This window comes from Lathamus discolor, chromosome 3 (assembly GCF_037157495.1).
Source record: "Lathamus discolor isolate bLatDis1 chromosome 3, bLatDis1.hap1, whole genome shotgun sequence".
Taxonomy (NCBI): domain Eukaryota; kingdom Metazoa; phylum Chordata; class Aves; order Psittaciformes; family Psittacidae; genus Lathamus; species Lathamus discolor.
The window spans coordinates 114,796,806-114,815,597 of record NC_088886.1 but is presented as its reverse complement, the minus strand read 5'-3'; positions in this window follow the sequence as shown (position 1 = coordinate 114,815,597).

Sequence of the window (18,792 nt, the reverse complement as noted above, 5' to 3'; positions counted from 1 at the left end):
CGCTCTCCCCGGGACGCATCCCTGCCCCGCTCCCCCCTCTCTCGGGGTATGTGTCTCGCCCCCCCAGCTGCATCCCCTTCCCTTCTCACGGCGGAATCCCCCCGCCCCCCAGCAGGATCCCTGTCGGACACCCCCTCCCCGCCCCCCCCGCCCCCCCCGGCTGGATCCCAGCCGGATCCCCTGCCCCCAGGCTGGATCCCTGCCGTTTCCCACCCCCATTCCCGGCGGGATCCCTGTCGTTTCCACCCCCCCTTCCCCCGCGCGGGATGCCCCCCCCCGCCCGCCCGCCGAGCCGGCTGGGGCCGCATCCTGCGCCCTGCACCGTCCCGGTTCCCAGCCTTTCTCGGCGCTCTTGGCTCATGCGGAAGGGAAAACTTACCCTAACATAATGCCTAGAAACTAAACTCTGTTAGGGCACTGCAAATAAGCTCCTGGCTGAGTCCTGCTCGTTTTGGTGCTGTTTTATTTTTATCTTAACACGTTTCTTTTGGGGCGGGTGTGTTGTTTTGTTGGTTTTGGGCTTTTTCCCCTTTCATTTCAGCACTCATCCAGGTTATTTGAACAGTCAGCTAAATCTGATGAAAAAAAACCCAGCAAACCCAACACCAAAAAACCGAACCTCTAACCCGTGCTGAGATCTTACAGCCTATCTGTTTTGTTCCCAGATAGGGATCAGGGGTGAGATGGGCTCTTTTCCTGGCTCTGTTCTCCCTGGGAAGTGGCTGGATAGGCAGAGGCAGCGCGGACGAGTAACGCGTGGGACTGAACTTCAGGGAGGTTACAAGTTTTTCACCTTTTTCAAGTATTAAAATTAAAATAAAATTACATATAGAAAAAAAAAAAAAAAAAAAAAAAAAGCGCACCAGACTCCACCTTTGCACTGAAGGGATTGGTTATGCAAATATGGAGGGGGTTTCCTGGCAAATACAGCTTTCTACTGTATGGTTAATTAAATCATCACTCAAATGCCTTCCAATGTGACGCTTCTGTCGTAATCCAATCAGGTTACGTAGGTCCTAAACAAGAAAGATATTTTCCACATCTGGAAGTCAGCAATTTAGCAAGTACTGCACATTATTAACCAATTCAGAGCCCACTTCCCAGGGGGATTTTTTTTTATTATTATTTTATTTTTTTGTTAAAGTTTAAGTGTTGTTAACCAGTGCTCTGCTGTTTCCTTCATCAAAAAGCCGCTTTATCCCAGACGTATGTGAGAACTACTATCGGAGTAGGTGAAGGCAGCCCGGGCTGGGGATGCTGTTTATCCGCACAGGGACATGGCTGAGCCTCGACCCGCTCATGCCCAGCTCCCGGCCCAGCCCACAGCCGTTTCTTCCCCTAAAAAGAGCTCGAAACAGTCTCACTGTAAAGATAAACTTCACATCTTGCCTACTGGCGCGGTCCTTGCCGAGGTAAACGTGGTGCTGTGTTAAATAGCTGCGAAACAATTTCTCTCCTTTGACAAGAGTTAAATCCATTACAGAGCTTTAATTTTATTTCTTTTTCTTTTCTCCCCCTCCTGAAGAAATCCGAAACAAATGGTTCACTGATCCGACACTACACTTTTACTTACGTTCAGCTGAGATAAACTGCTCCTGAGCTGTGCGTTGACTGCGCGCCCGAAGCGAGTGCTGGGATGCAGCGGCTGGCGCTGGCCACCGCGCCCCGTGATGCGCCCGAACACAGAGCACCTTCCTGGTGATCAAACAGTGCAAGGGAAGGACGGGGACCCCTCTCGCCCTAAACCCGTGTGTCCTTGCAGCCACCCAGATTTGTTCGGGATTGGGTTTTTTGGGGGGCATCTCTGAGTTAGACGGGAGTGGGTGACCCTGCGTGGTGCGCGGTACCCCAAAGCCCCCCGCCTTGAAGTGGGGAAGAAATAGCCACCAAATCCCCCCGATCCTTCTCCGTGTGTCCCCTTCAGCAACCCCGAACTGCGGCAGGAGTGGGGGGAGGCTGCCTGCTCCCTGCCTGCGCGGGGCTGCCAGCCACGGAGCAGCTTAAAGCAAATCTGCCTGCAGACCCGGCGGTCTGCTGCCGCTGAAATCCCTAATTATGCAAAGGTGAGAACAAGGTTCTCCAATTTTTTATTATTATCATAATTATTTTAATTTATATTTATATTTTTCCTCAGTACGAGTTAGCTTGGCTTTGCTAAAAGTTTTGTTGCCACTATTCGCTAAACATCAACATGATTTTCTTGCAGGATGTGTGACTTGCCCTTGCCTAAATATACCTGTATATACAGAGGCATATCACACACACACATACAAAGTGATGATATCTTAATGAAATATATAGCACAGTGCAAATAATAACCTGAAATCAGAATCGAGTATTATTAATTTGAATTAGATCCACTCAGATCCCGAAGACACTGCCTATAAATCAAGGGCAGTCTGGCAATTCCTTAAAGAGCTAAACTGAATTTAGACACGTATGATAAAAAAGAAAGAAAAATAAAAACGTGAATGCTAATTTCTGACTCTGTTGATTTCCAGTCACCCATGTTTTATAGGATAAAAAGGTAACAGCAAAAACAAACCAACAAGTACTCAAAATAAATTAATCCCATTACCAATTCCTTACATATTGTTCATGTATTTCCAGATTATAAAACGAGAGGATGAACCAGAGATTAAGAGAAGCCGCAGTCAAACCTGCAATAGACAGGAGTGCCATCGATGTTATATCATTACAATATATATCTGCAGCTACACTGAAAAAACAAACCCTCAGATCGTGTGATGATGCTTAAGGGCCGTAAAGAACATGTTGGTATTGTCAGATAATCCCTATTCATAATTTTGCAGGCTGTTCTTTCAGCCCTCAATCTCACAGTTTCTCTAGCTCTGAACTGCCTCAGCAGGGCTTGCATCGGAGCAATAAACTGCTCTGATCTTTGCAAGAGTGGCATGGCACCCAGCCTTAATAGATGCTATTTTAATGTGGTATGTGGGGCTGTGGGGTTTAGTCCTTTTTTTTTTTTTTTGTCTTTTTTTTTTTTTTTTTCAATTTTTGGGCACTGGACATAAACACTTCGCAATCAGCTAAGCCCTTCTAAGATGGAATTTAACCTTAATCCAGGCGATGATTTCCTGCCCAGCTCTGAACTAATAACGAGCGTGCAGCTTCTTTAGGAGATGGAAATAATGACAGCTTATGGATCCTGCCTTTATTGGGGTGGTGCTGGCAGCCGGGCTCCCAGGCCCTTCATGGTCGGCATCCCCAACATAGCCTACACCTCTCCCCATGTTAAACTTTTATGAATACAATTCTCCTTCTTCCCTCATCAGTTTAAACCAAACAGACCCAAAATCTCCTCACAAACCTAGCTCTCCCTTGCAGAAGACAGCCAGTGCTGTGGCTTGGAGACAGTTTTAAGGGCAGTTCTCTGGGTGCAGGTTTTCTCTCTTTTCCTCAAGTTTTCTTACGTGGAAAGGCAGAGGTGAGAAGGGGGAAGCTGGGTATTCCTAATGCAAACCTGCCTGAGCAACACCATGGGTGATGCCAGCTTGCTTCCTCTTCTTCAGGGGGTTTCCCGTTGTCCACCAAATCCTATAGTCGTGGAATAAGGTCCCTGGAGATAACCCTATGTTCCTCCCACTTCTGTGCAGAGCTGCAGAGCCAGCAAGGGGCAAACACTGCTGACAGGAGTTGGTTGCCATGAGAAAGGGGCTGTACAGAAGAGACCCCCAGGGCCCCTGGGTGCGATGGGCAGGGGTGTTCAGCCACCAAGGCAGGCTACAGGGCATAAGCCCCGGAGGAGCTCAACCTTCTGCTGAGACCTTCTGCAATCATGGCATTGTAGGGACCTAGTGTCATAGGCTGGCGGGCTGATTCATGGCCTTATTTATTTTAGTGTGTTTATTTTTTCCCTGGTGCAGGATGAGTAAAGGGGAACATGTTTTCTTGACTGCTTGGAAGTAGAAAAATCGGGGAATAGCAGCAGGGATGCTCTAGCTGATAGGTTTTGACAAACACATTTTAGAGGCTGGTGAAGACTGAGGTTTAGCACCTCTAAACACACAATTGCTACTCTGAGGCTTGTCCTTTGGGTCCTTCATAGCCACAGCTCTCCTATGTTTTCCCCGAAGTGTGGAACCCTTCCTGCATTAGGGATTAAACATCCCTGTGTAGGGGACCCAGATGATATGTGCACACTTGCTGCCAAGTCTGGGGAGAGCATTCTTCCCTGCAGTCCTGCTCTGTGGGGAGAGCGGCTGCGGCGAGATCAGGGCTACCCATGAGTTCCGGCTGCTTCTCATGCATGGATCTCTGGGATGCGGAGGCTGCCCTTGTCTTGGGAAAAAAATGAGAGGTTGAAAAGCCCCTAAACCAACCAACCAACCAACCAAAAATGCTGGATGGGGATTATTTTCTGCATTCACCTGTGGTGGTGGAAGATAAGGCAGTCTGGAATGATTTTTCTGAGCGGTGAAGGCCCTGTGTGGCCCCAAGATGCTACTGGATACTTTTGCTTGATACAGATGTCCCTGTAAGCTAAGATTTAGAGAGGAAAACATTTTTATTTACTTTTTTTTTCTTACTCCCATTTCCACCTGGAGGAGAGGAAGAAAGGGCCAGGAAATGACTCTCCCTCAGCCAGCTGATGAGGTATTTGGGAAGAAACCTTTTGAATCAACATTCCCAAAGTTTTTGAGTTCCTCTGTGGAAAACCCATGTAGGAATAGGATACAAGCCAAAAGCAAGGGAAAAGATTGTCTGGCTTCAATTTATCTATCCCTGGGAATTTCTAACAAGTAGATCACTGTAATATTTAATCTTGTGTGAGTCCTTGCATGTTAAAAGTGAATCTCCCCCATATGTTTTTCTCAATTTTGTCATTTATAAAGTTGCTTATGATGGTCTAGAGCTGCTCAGCTCCTGTCCACAACATCTGTCTCTCTGCTTGTCTGTGGTAGCATCTACAGGACTCAAATTGTGCTTCTCATGCTGAGCAGAGAGAAGTGAGAGAGCTGGGAGCAGTGGCCGCAGGTCAGCGGGTGAGCATCCTCCATCCACCGTCCCATACCATGAGATGTAGATATTTTTCCTTCTCCTCTGGGATTGATGCTGAAGTTCGGACACATTTCTTGGCTCAGTTGGCAGTAATTAAAATTCACTGCTCACTTTTGTTTATAGTTGGTTGTTTACTTTGTTGAATTTTTAAAAACTTGTTAGAATGCAATTGAACATAGATTCAACAGTATTTAGGCTTGAAAAATAAAGATGCATTAGAAAGATGCCTATTATGCTTCAGAATTATTAATTGACATTTTTATGATGAATAATTAATCATTTGAATAATTTTCGTATCTCTGATCTGAACACATATTTGCATATCTAATGTCTGATTTTAAATGTGGTTTCTTTAGTTGCATTCTCCCAGGACAAAGACATGAAGTAAGTAACATCCTAATGCAAAACTTTTTTTCTTTACAGTTGTAAAAGTATGTTTATTGAAATGTAAGTTTGTATCTAGTTATGAAGCTGTTAATAATCTATTCATGGAATATATGCATTAATAAGACCATGAATCTTCTGGATATGAGCACATTTAGGCCTTATTTTCTTAACTTGAGTGATAAGGTCTCCTGCAATACATACACGTTATGTAAAACCACTTGGGGTTAAGCTAGGAAACCATAAAAGAGATATCTCAGATACACAGTGTTCCCTTCTTGTTTACATGAAGCTTAGCAAGAAGACCAAAGTTTGTTTCAAACTGAGGTGTTTAAAATATCAAGAACTTTTTAATATAGATTTTTACTGTGCCCTCCCAGTGAGGCATCAGTATTCTGTTATGTTGTAATATGCCTAAGTCATAGTCCTCAAGCCCCACCTCACATATAGCTGGTGGCAATAAAGGAACAACATAAGCTGCAAATCAGTTATAAGTTGGCCAGCAAATAGGTGCAAGCAATGGTGCTTGTTGTGCAACCCTGCTTGGCGTTTGGTTGGTATGATCACAGTTCAGCCACATGGGGAACAGAAAGGAGGAAGGGGCAGCTGGACAAAACCATAACCTAAAAGGTAGAAAAAAAAAAAAATAAAAATAAAGCAATTAAAGGAGTAGTCTCTGCTCCACTGCCTCTGACCAGCGGTTAATTATTACAGTAATACTGCCTGACCAGGACCTGAGAAGTTGCCTTTGCTTACGCCGGGTCTGAATTTGATTTATTAAGAAATGAAAGCTTAAGAATTTTTATTTAGTGGAACATTCAAATATACAGGGGGCTCAAGTAATCTGTGTATAGGCTATTGGCTCCTTGTCATACTGAAGAACCAGGGTGACAGATGCTCTAGAAATACCTTTAATTGATGCAGTAATATTTATGCAAAGAAATGATGCCAAAATGGAGTCACAAATACATGGTAGTGTTTAATTTTGCTTAGTGCTATGTGACATTTATACAGGGAAGATAGCACATGTGAAATGTAAAATGAAAATAAAACTTTTAATCTCTATTTTTTTCCTACACCAGGTAGTAAAAAAAAATACTATTTTTTTTATGGTGGAAGTATATTATATAGACTGTGGTAATCTAGTGGGCAATATCTGACAGACAGATACTGTATAAAGAAACTGTGAAATGTAGTTCTCGGAACAGGCTGAAGTTATATTGAATAGGATGTTTAGCAGTTGCATATGCTCAGTGATAACAGGGGGTTTTTAACTTTTTTTTTCACCTAGAGAGTGGGTGAATTTGTAATAGCAAGAGCGGTAAACTTGAGCAACACTTGGAGCACAGAGGGCCCAGCTCTGAGCCCAGCGCCCAGCTCTGCCACCTCTTTGGCCATCAGGGTGGTGGCAACAGCAGCAAGGTCTGCAAAAGGATGAGGTGGGGATTTGGGTTAAATGTCTGCTTTTTCAGTTCTGAAATGGCAGGAGAGGAAGCAAACATCCCTGACATGTGCCCACTCTTCTTTGCAAAGGGAGACATGCCTTTTGGAGCTGGGGGGGCAGCAGGAGCAGCAGCAGTGTGCTAAGAACATCAGCCAAAGCCCTTCAGATGTTGCTGTGCCTTCTTGAGGTCAATAGACAGCTTTGGGATGGATTTATTAACATGAAAAATGGTGGGGTTTTTTTTTGTTTTAACCAGGCTGAACGGTGAATATAAATTATATAATTACACAGTAGCCCCTGTTCTACCTATTTTGGTCTAGATAAAGTTTACTCTTTACCGGTTTTCTTAGCGTCTCATTATTTTTCTCAATGACTACCAGTTAAGCTAATAAGGGTGAAATTAGCAGCAGAGAATCTAGGTGCAAAGCTGACATTTTGATGGCCATCCAAAAGTTTCAGAGTTAGTTGATTGCCCCAGTTCTTATCACCCAAGGAAAAATTTTCTTCTCTGCAACTTCAGGAGATTATCTGTGTACATTAAAATTTACAGAAACACAAGGGTTACAAAGATATTTAGAAAAGCTCAAATGATTTGAAACAATTAGATACTTCAGTATATTTCCAAAGAAATCCCATGTGTACAAAATTTCCCAATATCTGGAAGACTGCTGCTGTTCTACAAGTGGCGGCTGACTGTATTAGATACCACGAGAAGCAGAGGCACATGTCCCAGTGACCATTGTGCATCTAAACTGCGGATTTATCCACAAACTGGCAGACATCCCCTTCTTCCAGAGTGGTGTTGGACTTGCTAGTTCTTCTGCTTGCTTCCCTCTGACTATCAGCATCACCTCCAGCTCATCTGCAGATAGAGGCTTGGCCAACTGGCCCCTTTCCAAGCCCAAATCTTAGACTGGGGGTTATTAGAGCCGTCAGAAACCAGAAGAGAGCATTTTTAACTTGCTGTGAAAGTCTTTTCCAGGCTCCCCCTCTCTCCTTCTCTCCAAATGTTTTAAAAACGTTCCTTGGGAAAATTCCTGATGTCCCTCTTGGTCATTTGCTCTCTGGTGTTCCAGGTCAGCGTCACATTAAAGGCACCGGCATTTGACCAAGTCATTTTCCCATACGGATTGTGTTAGGTGCATGCACACTCCTACCAATGCTTCTTACTATATCACTTAAAACTTGCTCCAGGCAGCATCTAAACTATTTTAAACCTTACCATCCTTTTTTAACACACATCAGCTATCCTGCTTCAAATATCTGACAAGGATGTGAAAACCACAGTGTCAGAACAACTGCTGCTCTCTTCTTGGATTCTGACAAGCAACCTTCAACCTGAAACCCTCTAAAAATGGTTATTTATATATATATATACTACATTTTTTTTAAATTCAGAAGTGACAATATTGGCTGTATTCTTTTCCCCTTGTTCTGACAGGTTGGAAATGGGTGTAAAAAGTGCATGAGGCAGAATATGGATATATTGTTTGGTGTTCAACACCTGTGTCTACCTGCCAATGGTCCTACCACAAGAAGGTTCTGAGTGGGTGTGATTTCCCAAATTCCAGGCTAGGGAGGAGACAAAATGGTCTCCAGAATAATTTTGGCAGCCTGGATTGGGTTGCTGTGATCATTGATGTCCTTGGCTTACTCCCAGGAGTCAGGAATTGCAACTCCAGTTCCCTATCTCCTGTGCCATAATTTCACCGAGCCACGTCCCCACAAGTAAAGACATTTGCATGGATCAATCATACTGCACATATTAGAAGAGTTGTATTCACTAGTTGCCCTTTAATTTTTCATGTGGCATAGGCAGCAGATACCACTGAAGTCAGCACGAATAGACCCACCATACTCCCCAGAAGATACCAAGATAAGAGGGGCAGGGAATGGGACTACACTACAACCACTGCTCTTGCCTGTAGAGACTGGACTTGGTGGCAGTCACCCTGCTGGCATCCTCCTACCTATCACTTTCCTTTCCAGGAGTGTAAACTGGGATGAGCACTACTTCCCAAAGAGTGAAAACAAAATCGACGAGATGACCCAGGATTTGCTACACAGGTTGCTTTGGTGGCTGTGGCAGCTGGTGAAGAGGTTCAGGGCAACAAAGTAAACCCTGGATGGTTCTATAGCTCACATATACCTATGATTCTGCTGCGGTGGCTCTCTACATGGAAGACCTCTTCCCCTAGCAAGCAGGGAAAGGCAGAGGTGGTGTAGCCCAGGCAAAAGGAAACAAACTCAACCGTGGCACAGCTCTTGGGGTGGGCGAGCGCCTGGGTTAGCACTTGTGCCACCACCTATCTGCCAGCTCTGCCTGGCAGTGGTGTCTTTGATGCCAAAGCCTGACTGGTGGTGGCACTCATTTTTGGGAGGATAGGAGCTCTCAGTGAGGTCTGCATCTGGAACTTTTGGGGGATAGCATTTTAGGTGAAAAGCCACACCTGATATTTAGTGTCGGAAAGTGGATGTGGTTACAGGTGGGAGCAGTGAAGAAAGCAGTGCTTATCTACACACAAGGAAGGCAAGTTCTCCTTTGTGCTTTCTGGTGAGCAGGGTGAAATATAGAGCAGAGACTGAAAACACTGCAAATATTTGTTCTCATTGTCAGATGTTTCTATAAAATCAGTTGTTACTGAATCACCACTAAAGTTACTGAGCATTTAAATAAGCAGAGAGTGAGAAAAGCTAAGTCTAATTATATGTTTCATGCCATTTACAGAGGTTTCCAGGGGATTTTCTTTTATTAAAAGCGCGATGCATCCAAAAGAATAAATCCTACAATTTTGTTATTTACAAATCAGATGCTTCTGCCTCAAGCTGACTTAACCTTCATCTTACACCCTTCTTTTCACCCCAAAATGCATCCAGTAAATTGACATTTCCATTAACACTCTTCAAGTATCGTCGTACTATTTTATGCTCCTTACATTGGTAAGCAAATGGATCAGAAGAAAATAATCACAAAGGAATAAAAAAATATTCTTAAAGAAAGATAGAGAGAAAAAAAACCAGTGTTGGCAAATGTGCAGCATAGATGTTTTCCAGATGAAGGGAACAAGTGCCTTACATCCCTGCCCACCAATTGCTGAAGATTTCAGATCAGAAGCCTGGATGGAGATACACTGTAATCAATTAGTTAAAATTATTTACTATCATAAAATATAAAACCATTTTGATGATTAATTTTTATTCCCTTCACATTTTTTTCACCACCACAACCACTCTGCCTCTTTCTGACTCCGGATTATTTAGCAGTTGACTGTCACATTTGGAGCATTACATGTCAATCCTCGGGACCAGAACATGCCAGTAGTATTTTCTCTACTACGTAATCTATCAATGCAGCACCTAACCCTACAGTCCTTATCTGTGATCCAGAGAGGAGTGAGTTGTACCAAATCAGGCCCATAGCTTGCTTCATGTTGAGGTTACCCTCTATTTAGAGGTGAATCAAAAATGGGAAGCCAAGATGCCACATTTATTCTTGTCCAGCTTCAGTGCTGTCGTGATATAAGACCATGACAACTGCTTTGGTAATTAAAATACCATATGGAAAGGATACCAGAAAAACAAAGGAATGAATGTAAAGTGACTTCTCTTCAGTGTGAACGTACCACACATGCATTACACAGGCTAAGCATGCTTTAAAGAGGTCTTAGGCTCTCCTTCCAATAGCCCTGCCACTCCAGGATGGGCCTCTTTCCTGAGTAGACACTGTCCATCGAGCCAAATAGTATGATTATTTTGTGATATGGATATATGTGGACTGGGGACTAAATTAAGGACATTAAACTTAATTTCCTTAAGACATGAGCCAGATTTTAATATTGCAGCTCTCCAGAGGTGAAAGGGTAATGAGGACATAAGGAATTCCTGGACAGGAAAGGGACACTTGGCCCAGCAAATCTGCCCCCCTTCAAGTTTATTACAACACACCTCTCAGCATTGTTGATATATCCTCCAGCCCTGTCTGCCTATATAAACATGTCTGGCTATCTCTTCTGTTCATTAAAACTTCAGCTCACTTGGTGGTTTTATTTGACATAATGCCTACTACGATGTGAATTGGATAGCTCTACATGAATTTACTGTTTATTCTTAGACTTTTTTAATTGCCTTTTTTTTTCTTTTAAACTCACCAGATACAACCACTACTTCAGTTTTCATCCTGATTATGAAAATGTTAATGTTTAAGGTGTTTTTAGAAAGGATTAGGCTCAGCCTTCATTTATATCAAGCATCTTTAACAGCCAGAAACAATGATTTCTTCTTATCTTATTCCTATTTGAGTGACTGAAGTTCTCTGGAAAAGGTGATCAAAATGAGAATTATTCGAGAAAAATCTAACACGTTTCCTGTGCAATAACAGTTCTTTCGATTTGCAGGCTATCCTTTGCTGGAGTGTCCATATCACACTTTATTTATACTGAATTGGCATTGATTCAAATTGATGTTTAAGGACTCAGTACAGTTTTTAAGGTGGAATGGGACTTTCGGTAGTCAAATTATTATTTATAAGTATCTCCTAAAGTCAAGATATAGCTTTGAAAGCTGGTGGTAGAGAAATCAATGTTACAAAGATTTTTAAGTGGCCTTATTTGTTAAAAACTATTTCATATCAAATTTTCTGCTTGCAAAGTTGAAACTGAATTAGCATAGAGATTCTTCCTCAGAATGCCGTCATTTAAAAAACCCTGGGGTTTTCCTTCCTCTGAGGCAACTCAAAGGAGATTGTCATTAGGGATCTGAACACAAACATGGGGAAAGAAACGCAACTCACAAATAAACCTGCAGGATTTTGAAATTTCAAAGACCAATAGGCCAGTGAAACAAAAGTACTCTGGGTGAACTGTAAAGTAGGAAGCAGGCAAAGAAGATAGCAGTGATGCAATATAGAGAAAAGACTCGTAGACTTGGTGCATAAGTACATTGAAATCCCAGAAGACTAATATGTTTACAATTACTTCTGGTATCTAGCTACACTCTCTTGTTTAGGAAAGCGACTTGCTTTTATGATGAATAGAATAATTGATTTTTTTTTTATATTTTCCACAAAAAAAAAAAAAAAGCACTGGTAGCAAAGGTTGTTTAGGGGAAGAAATTCTGTACTTTGTTGAGAAACATTGAGGTTTAATTCAGGAACTAAGATGGCAGTGCTGGGTGGAGAGAGAACTTTGAGAAACTTGGAAACGGAAGAAAAATAAGAAATCTTCTGGTTTCAGGCAGGTGAAGAAACAGTTGTAACAGAGAGGAAAACATGGGCATGTAGATGGTGAAGAAAAAAATAAATCGATAAACAGTATCTAAGAAGCATTGAAAACTTCAGGTTTATATCCAGGATTCACAGTGATTAAGAAAATCCTGTAAAAGTCTCAAGAAAATTTACCTTTGAATTTGGAGGATTGAATTCAACCTTACCAGGGAGCTGGTGATCCAAAGAGGAATTGAAAACGCCACCTTGGGCCTGGACAGGATTGTTCTGGGCAATAAGGGATGTAAAAAATATTTCCCATGGCATCTCTTGGACATAGTTTTGTTTTGTTTTCCTAAAATCCTTGTGTTTCTTTCATTCCTTGTCTAAAGGCAGTTCTACAAAGGTTGTGCTAGTGTAGTGACTACCACAATATCAGTCTGCTCTTTAGTGAGGTTTCCTGCATAAGGATAATGAAAAGAATAATTGGTGAAAACTGTGCTATAAGCTGAAATCTCAGTCTTTGTACAGTTCTGATAAATACTCATGAGGCCAAATTTTTGGTCTTGTTGTCGAAAGGTGGTCCATTAAAATGAATAAAGTAGATATGACAGCAAAGCCAAGAGAGTTTGTCTCTAGTGTTGGACTAGTTGTTTGAGTTAACATGGATGTAAAAGTTGAGAAAATTAGTAGACACATAGAGAGCAGAGCCTATTCTTAACTAATGCTATGTTTTATTTAAATACATGTTGAAATTCTGTGTAGTTACAATCAAGGATAAAATGACTACTAAAAAGTCTTCAGTTAAACAATCTCAGACGCAGGAGGTTTCAGCCCTATTTAACATTCTTTTAAATTTCATCTTTTTAATCAAAATTTATTGGAGGACAGATTCTTCTGTTAGACAAAGTATCTAACCATTGGACTTCAGAGTCTTGTTCTTGCTTTCTTTTCCTTTCTGCCACCTTCCTGTCATGGATCCTGTCCCTAGGGAATATAAAAGAAATCTCACTGGGAGTGAGTTTAAGGGTCCCAGCTGGCATCTCTGATTTTCGCAGGTCCCCAGAACTCCTCCAAGTTTTAGGAGACCCAGGCCGTTTACAAGGAGCACACAGATTTGTGTTTCTTAGTGAAGAGTCACTTTTGTAAACGGGATTTAGGAGCCATAATCTCTTCAGTGTTTCTGAAAAAGCATTTGGAGGGCTGTGAAGCTCCTCCAACACAGACCTGAGCTATGGCAGCACAGAAATGAGCCCTGAGGCTCTTGACTTGTACCCTGATCAGCTGATTACACTGAGCTATTCTGGACAGGTTTTTCACTCTTGGGGTAGAAAGGGATGAGCAGTGCTTCAAAACTACATGGGGTTTGGGCTTGAGGGAAACGGGATTAGCTTTGTTATCTGACCCTTATGGTAAAAGCATAAAGGTAAAAGGTCTGGGGTAAAAGGTCTTATCCAAACACTTATCCATTATACTGGGATATAAAAAGGATGTTTCATTTATTTATTTATTTGATTTCAAAAGATTTTTTAATCTCCTCTAATCATTAGAAAGCTCAAAACATTCTCTTGTCTATTCCTTCCCTTTTCCTGGAGCTCCAGTTCCTCCTTGAGCTCTTTCCTTCTCTCTGAGCAGCAGTCAGGTCTCCCTCTGCCCCTCATGTAACACCCTTCACCATTTCTTTCCATCCCTCTGCCTGTGTGGAGCATGTTTCCATATTTTCCATTGCATCAAAATAAAACCCCTGTTTACATTGCTTTATCAGCTTTGTGCTCCAGCACAGCAGCACATTCCTGGCGGTGCTGATGCTGCATTTGCTGGTGATCTGGATCTTGCATTTATGACTAGTGTTAGACAACTGTTGCTAGAGCCCCTGTAACTTTTGTGTTCCTGGCACATTTTGATATATTACCTTTGATACTCTGATTTAACTCTTTTACATAGATTAGAGACAAGACAAGCTCTTAACCTGACCAAAGCACTATCCTGTATTAACTGCCAATCTCTGTCATTCCTTGAATGCTGTTTTCAGACTGTTATCAGTTCATTAAAGTTTGTTATTATTTATGCAATGGCTTTGTACCTTGCTGGTAATCTCCAGTGTAGGATCTTATCAAACTCTTTTGAAATTCTAGGCATATTGTATACCATTCATAGTATTTTTCTTGTCTACCTTGGCAGGGATATATTTGAAGAATTCCAACAAGTTATTTTAGCAAGATTTCCTGCTAGTATATTCATATTGGTTGACTCTATTCAAATTAGGATTTTCAGCTCATTTCCTCACTAAATCCTGCAAAACTATTCCTATTCTATTTTTCATGGCTATGAATTCTGTTATGTTAATTTGTTTATATTATGACTTAAAAAAAATCATATGTATATATTCCTTTGCATATGCATGTGTACACAAAAGTCCGTATACGTAATGGAGGTTACATTGAAGTATACTGGGCTTTAAAGCTGAATATTTTAAAATAGTTAATGCACTAAAAAATGCAAAGGATAGAGTTAGGGACAGATATTTGGCTGGAGTAAATGAATTTGCCTTTGAATACATTTTGCTAACTTAAATGGTGTTAACTTGATTTATGTGAGCTGAGGACTTAACCCTTATGCACTGCACTTGCTTTACTTCATTGCCAAGAGATCAAAATGGCTGTTGGGAAGCTTCTTAACATTTCTGATTTATTACAGATCTCTGTCCACATTTTGTATGGATTTCTTTGGCTCAAGAAGAATACATTTATTTGCTGCTGCAAAACCAGTTCTTAATGTTTTGTTAAATTATATGCATTATATAACACTGCATTTCAGATTAGCAATTTCTTATGCTTTATTTTTTAATTATTTTACTCTTTTAGGATGTTTACTATCCTTCCCAGCTTTCTGTTAGCATCTGTAGATCTTTCTATTACAATGAGGAACTTGGCAATTTCTGGTAAATACAGTAGCTAGTTGATTAATATTAGATTCATGCTTTGTTTGATTGTAATATTGGAAAAGTAACCCCTTTAGAACTGAAAATAGTTCCTCGCCTTGAACTGAAACCAGGTGAAAAATTTAGGACTAACCCAAATGAAATTTGTATTATCTAGTTCTTACTGGGCCTGTTTCTTAGATGCTTCAGTTTGGGTGCCACAGTCATGTATAAACAGTGTCTCTGCCTCCTGCGGTGTTCAGGTCTCTCTGCTGAAGTGTGATGATTCTAAACATGAACTACAGTCTGGCTTGTAAAGCATGGCAAAGAACAAGCAGTGGAGCATCGTGGTTATGGTTCCAAACAGAAACCTTTTTTTCCTGTAAAAGCAAAATCTTATTTTTTTCAAGGTGTTTTATTTTTTATGTATTTTTTTTTTTTAATGAAAACTGGGTTTTGCCCTGAAAGAGGATTAATTTTCATGAAAAGAATGAATATGGATTTAACCAATGAGAAAGCAAGACTGCTAGGAAAGGTTTTGACCAACCTGGGACCAACCTTTTCATTATAGAAATATGGGATGGAAATTGGATGTAAGAGATTTGAGCTTTCTCTACAAGCCAAGGAAAGAGCTAGGGAAAACAATATTCATTTATGTCAGGAATGTTTTAGGGACACCACATGCTCTGCACGCATTACTCAGCAGCCTGGTAACACGCCAAATCCTGTGGCGGTTCCTAACATCTGCCACACCAGGGTTAGACCTCTTTCTTTCAATAGCAGATGAAAAGTCTTCAGTGTGACACAAAGCACAGCATCAGCCAGAGTGCTTGTTTCAACATAAGTTTATGATGAAACTGTGTGTCCAGCCCATAGGAAAGCCCGGTCAATTTTACTGTTGGTCTGAAAGAGACCTGAAAGATGAAGACCTCAGCTTTAACAAGCTTTGGTGGTTGCTGCCCACTCTTCTTGCTGGAGCTATTCCATCTTGGGGGAGAACTGCATTTTAAGTACCTGTTCCCAGGTATGTTGATCATACTAAATACCTAATATATGGAACTGGAGACTTATCTTCTGCTCATGGGACTGCACGAGGTCAATTCCATTTATAAACTGCTAAGCCCTTGGTTTGGTATGCCAGGAACAAAAATATCTAAAGGAGAAACTATATATGTAAGTCCTGAAAGATAAGATCCCATCTTTGAAATCCAGTCAGAAGAACTTTTTAATGAGAATAACTACAAAACACCCCTCACAAAAGCATGTTTATTTTCCCCTAGTTCACTACTATCAGATTGTCACTATTGTGTATTATTGTCACATTTCCCCCCCACACCATTAGTTGTATCAATACTTTTATTGTTTGTAAGTTTTTTGTCTTTGAATGAATAATAAGAGCACATTCTGATGTTCTTAATTGTTCTTTTGACCCAAGTATATTTACTTTGTGAATCGCCCAAACTTTTCTCGCTAAGAATGTTTTCTATTGATTTATCCCTTAAAACTATGGAGATTTTTATGACAGTGAGGCTTGAAGCCCCTATCATTAGCTGTAAAACTTTAACTGAAATTAATTTTAATTAAAGTTATATTTTATAATTAAAATTAATTTTATAGCAATATGCATGCTTAACTCCAAGTATGGGGCTCAGCATAGCTAAGGTTGCTCAGTGGACTAATAGCATTGCAGCTACAAACAAACTTTGTTAGCTTCCACATAGTTATCATACCAATCAATACCTGAATAATTAAATTCATCCATTATCAAATTCTAGTCTTCTTTATCAGCTTTTCTTCCACCAGTAATTTTGTTGTCTTAATCTGGTTTCTTTCCTGAAATCTATGGCAATCTTGGAGTTTCACCAGAAAATCTTCCCTTTCTTTTTCGTTAAGTTCCATAACCCAAATTGTTTAATGCCAAAATCTTAAGTCTTTAAAGAAGATTCCACTGAATAGAAGTTTGATCAAACCATATTTTGCTTTCCTAGAGACTACTAATTTTATCTTGTCTTGCCCTTGAGTGAAATCCTATCCATGTAAGTATTTGAAATTGCCATTAATTTTGTTGATTCATTCTCTTATTGATTTTCTTTCCAACTATTTCCACTCAATGTATCTAATAATTATTAGAAATGAGACAAGAACCAAATGCCTGCATCCATGCCCCCTCTGAGATTTGTGGTTCATACACATCTTTAATTAACTTAAATATAAGCATGGAGCTTTCCCAAACTAATACCAAATTCTTTGATATAATGTTCTTACTTGCCTGTTTTTCTGTTGCAGTTTTGGTCAGGAGTTGCTTCTTGAGAAAAGCCTTGCATAACATGAAGCTTCATGCTCTTCTAAACCTGATACCAAATGACTTGAGCAAAAGAAAAAGGGAAAGATTCCTGCTCCCTTTTATCCTCCTGCAAATCACTCCAACCGCTTTCATCTGTTCATTACTCTATAAATGCAACACCTTCCAAAATAAATTCACTGTTGAGCTAAGGGGAAAAGTGGGATACAAAACAAATAAGGGTCATAATGAATTGAAGTGATGATCTTAGAAGCTCATAAGCATTAATTAATTAAACCTTACTAGAACCAGCGAGGTAGGTATTATGGCCCATACTTCAATCCTGGCTGCAGTGTGCTATTTTTATATCTCGATATCATTTTGTTAATGTGTATTCTGATGAGTGGACTGAAATGGTGTCTGACTAGAAGAGATGACTGTGCATGTATTTAAGCTATGAATATTCTGCATGATGAGCCTTCATATGGAAACAACATTTTTTTTCTTTTTTTAAATACAGCCTTGTTCCTGAATAAAACGTGCATGATAAATGAATTTAGAGAGCATTGAAGGGCTACTGACGATGCATAGGTATGTACAATATGTAACTCCTTCTGTTATCAAATTAAGATGAACAGAATTTTTCTTTGCTATTGAAAGTCTGAGTGTGCTTCAACAAATATGAGATATTCTTTCTTTTGTAATATAATTCATCTAATTGCTGTAAGAATTTAACTACTATTTTAACTGCAATTATTAGAAGTTTGAAGAGCACATGAATCTCTTATTAATACATCATAAAAGCTATTCTGAGGTTTCATTGCAAGGAACATGTTTTGGTTTTAGTACTGAGGTAGAGCTTTGACTCTTAATGAGTGCTTTCCCCCCTTTTTTTTTCCATCCTGCACTAAACAAGATGTTGTTTATTACTTGAAACATTATATGTAAGCCCCAAGAATATGTTACATGTGACTGGAGCTTTGGCAGACTTTTAAGAAATTGAAGTTTCCAGAAATTTTGCTATGTTTAAAAACCAGAGCTATGTTTTAAGGAAAGATTTCTACTTCCAAATATGTGGTTGCCTGAACCTTTTACATTTTGAAGTGAGATTCCTCTGCCAAATAACACACTGTACCTTAACTATAATAAAAAAGCAGAGACTCTGTGTTTATAAAAACATTGCAGGAGCAACTGTGATCATATTTCTTGAATTTATTCTATTCGTGTGCTCAAAAATGCATTTTTATAGGAAGCTCTCTGTTGCACTGGTCACTTACAGGAGTAGAAAATGATATGTACAGGCAGAAGGCTGGCATAATGCAACAAACCAAACTGGTAAAGTACAGGAACTTAGAGCCAGACCAAAATATGAGGTCAAGGAAGTTGCTCTTATAATAATGGTGGTTATCTGTTTAATGTGTGATCTGGCAGTGATACGATGTTGACCATAAGCAATTATGCATGTTTCTAAACTGGTGGTATATGAGTCCTCAGTAACTATATGCAAGATAGATGGGCTGTGAGAAATAGGCACTCAATCT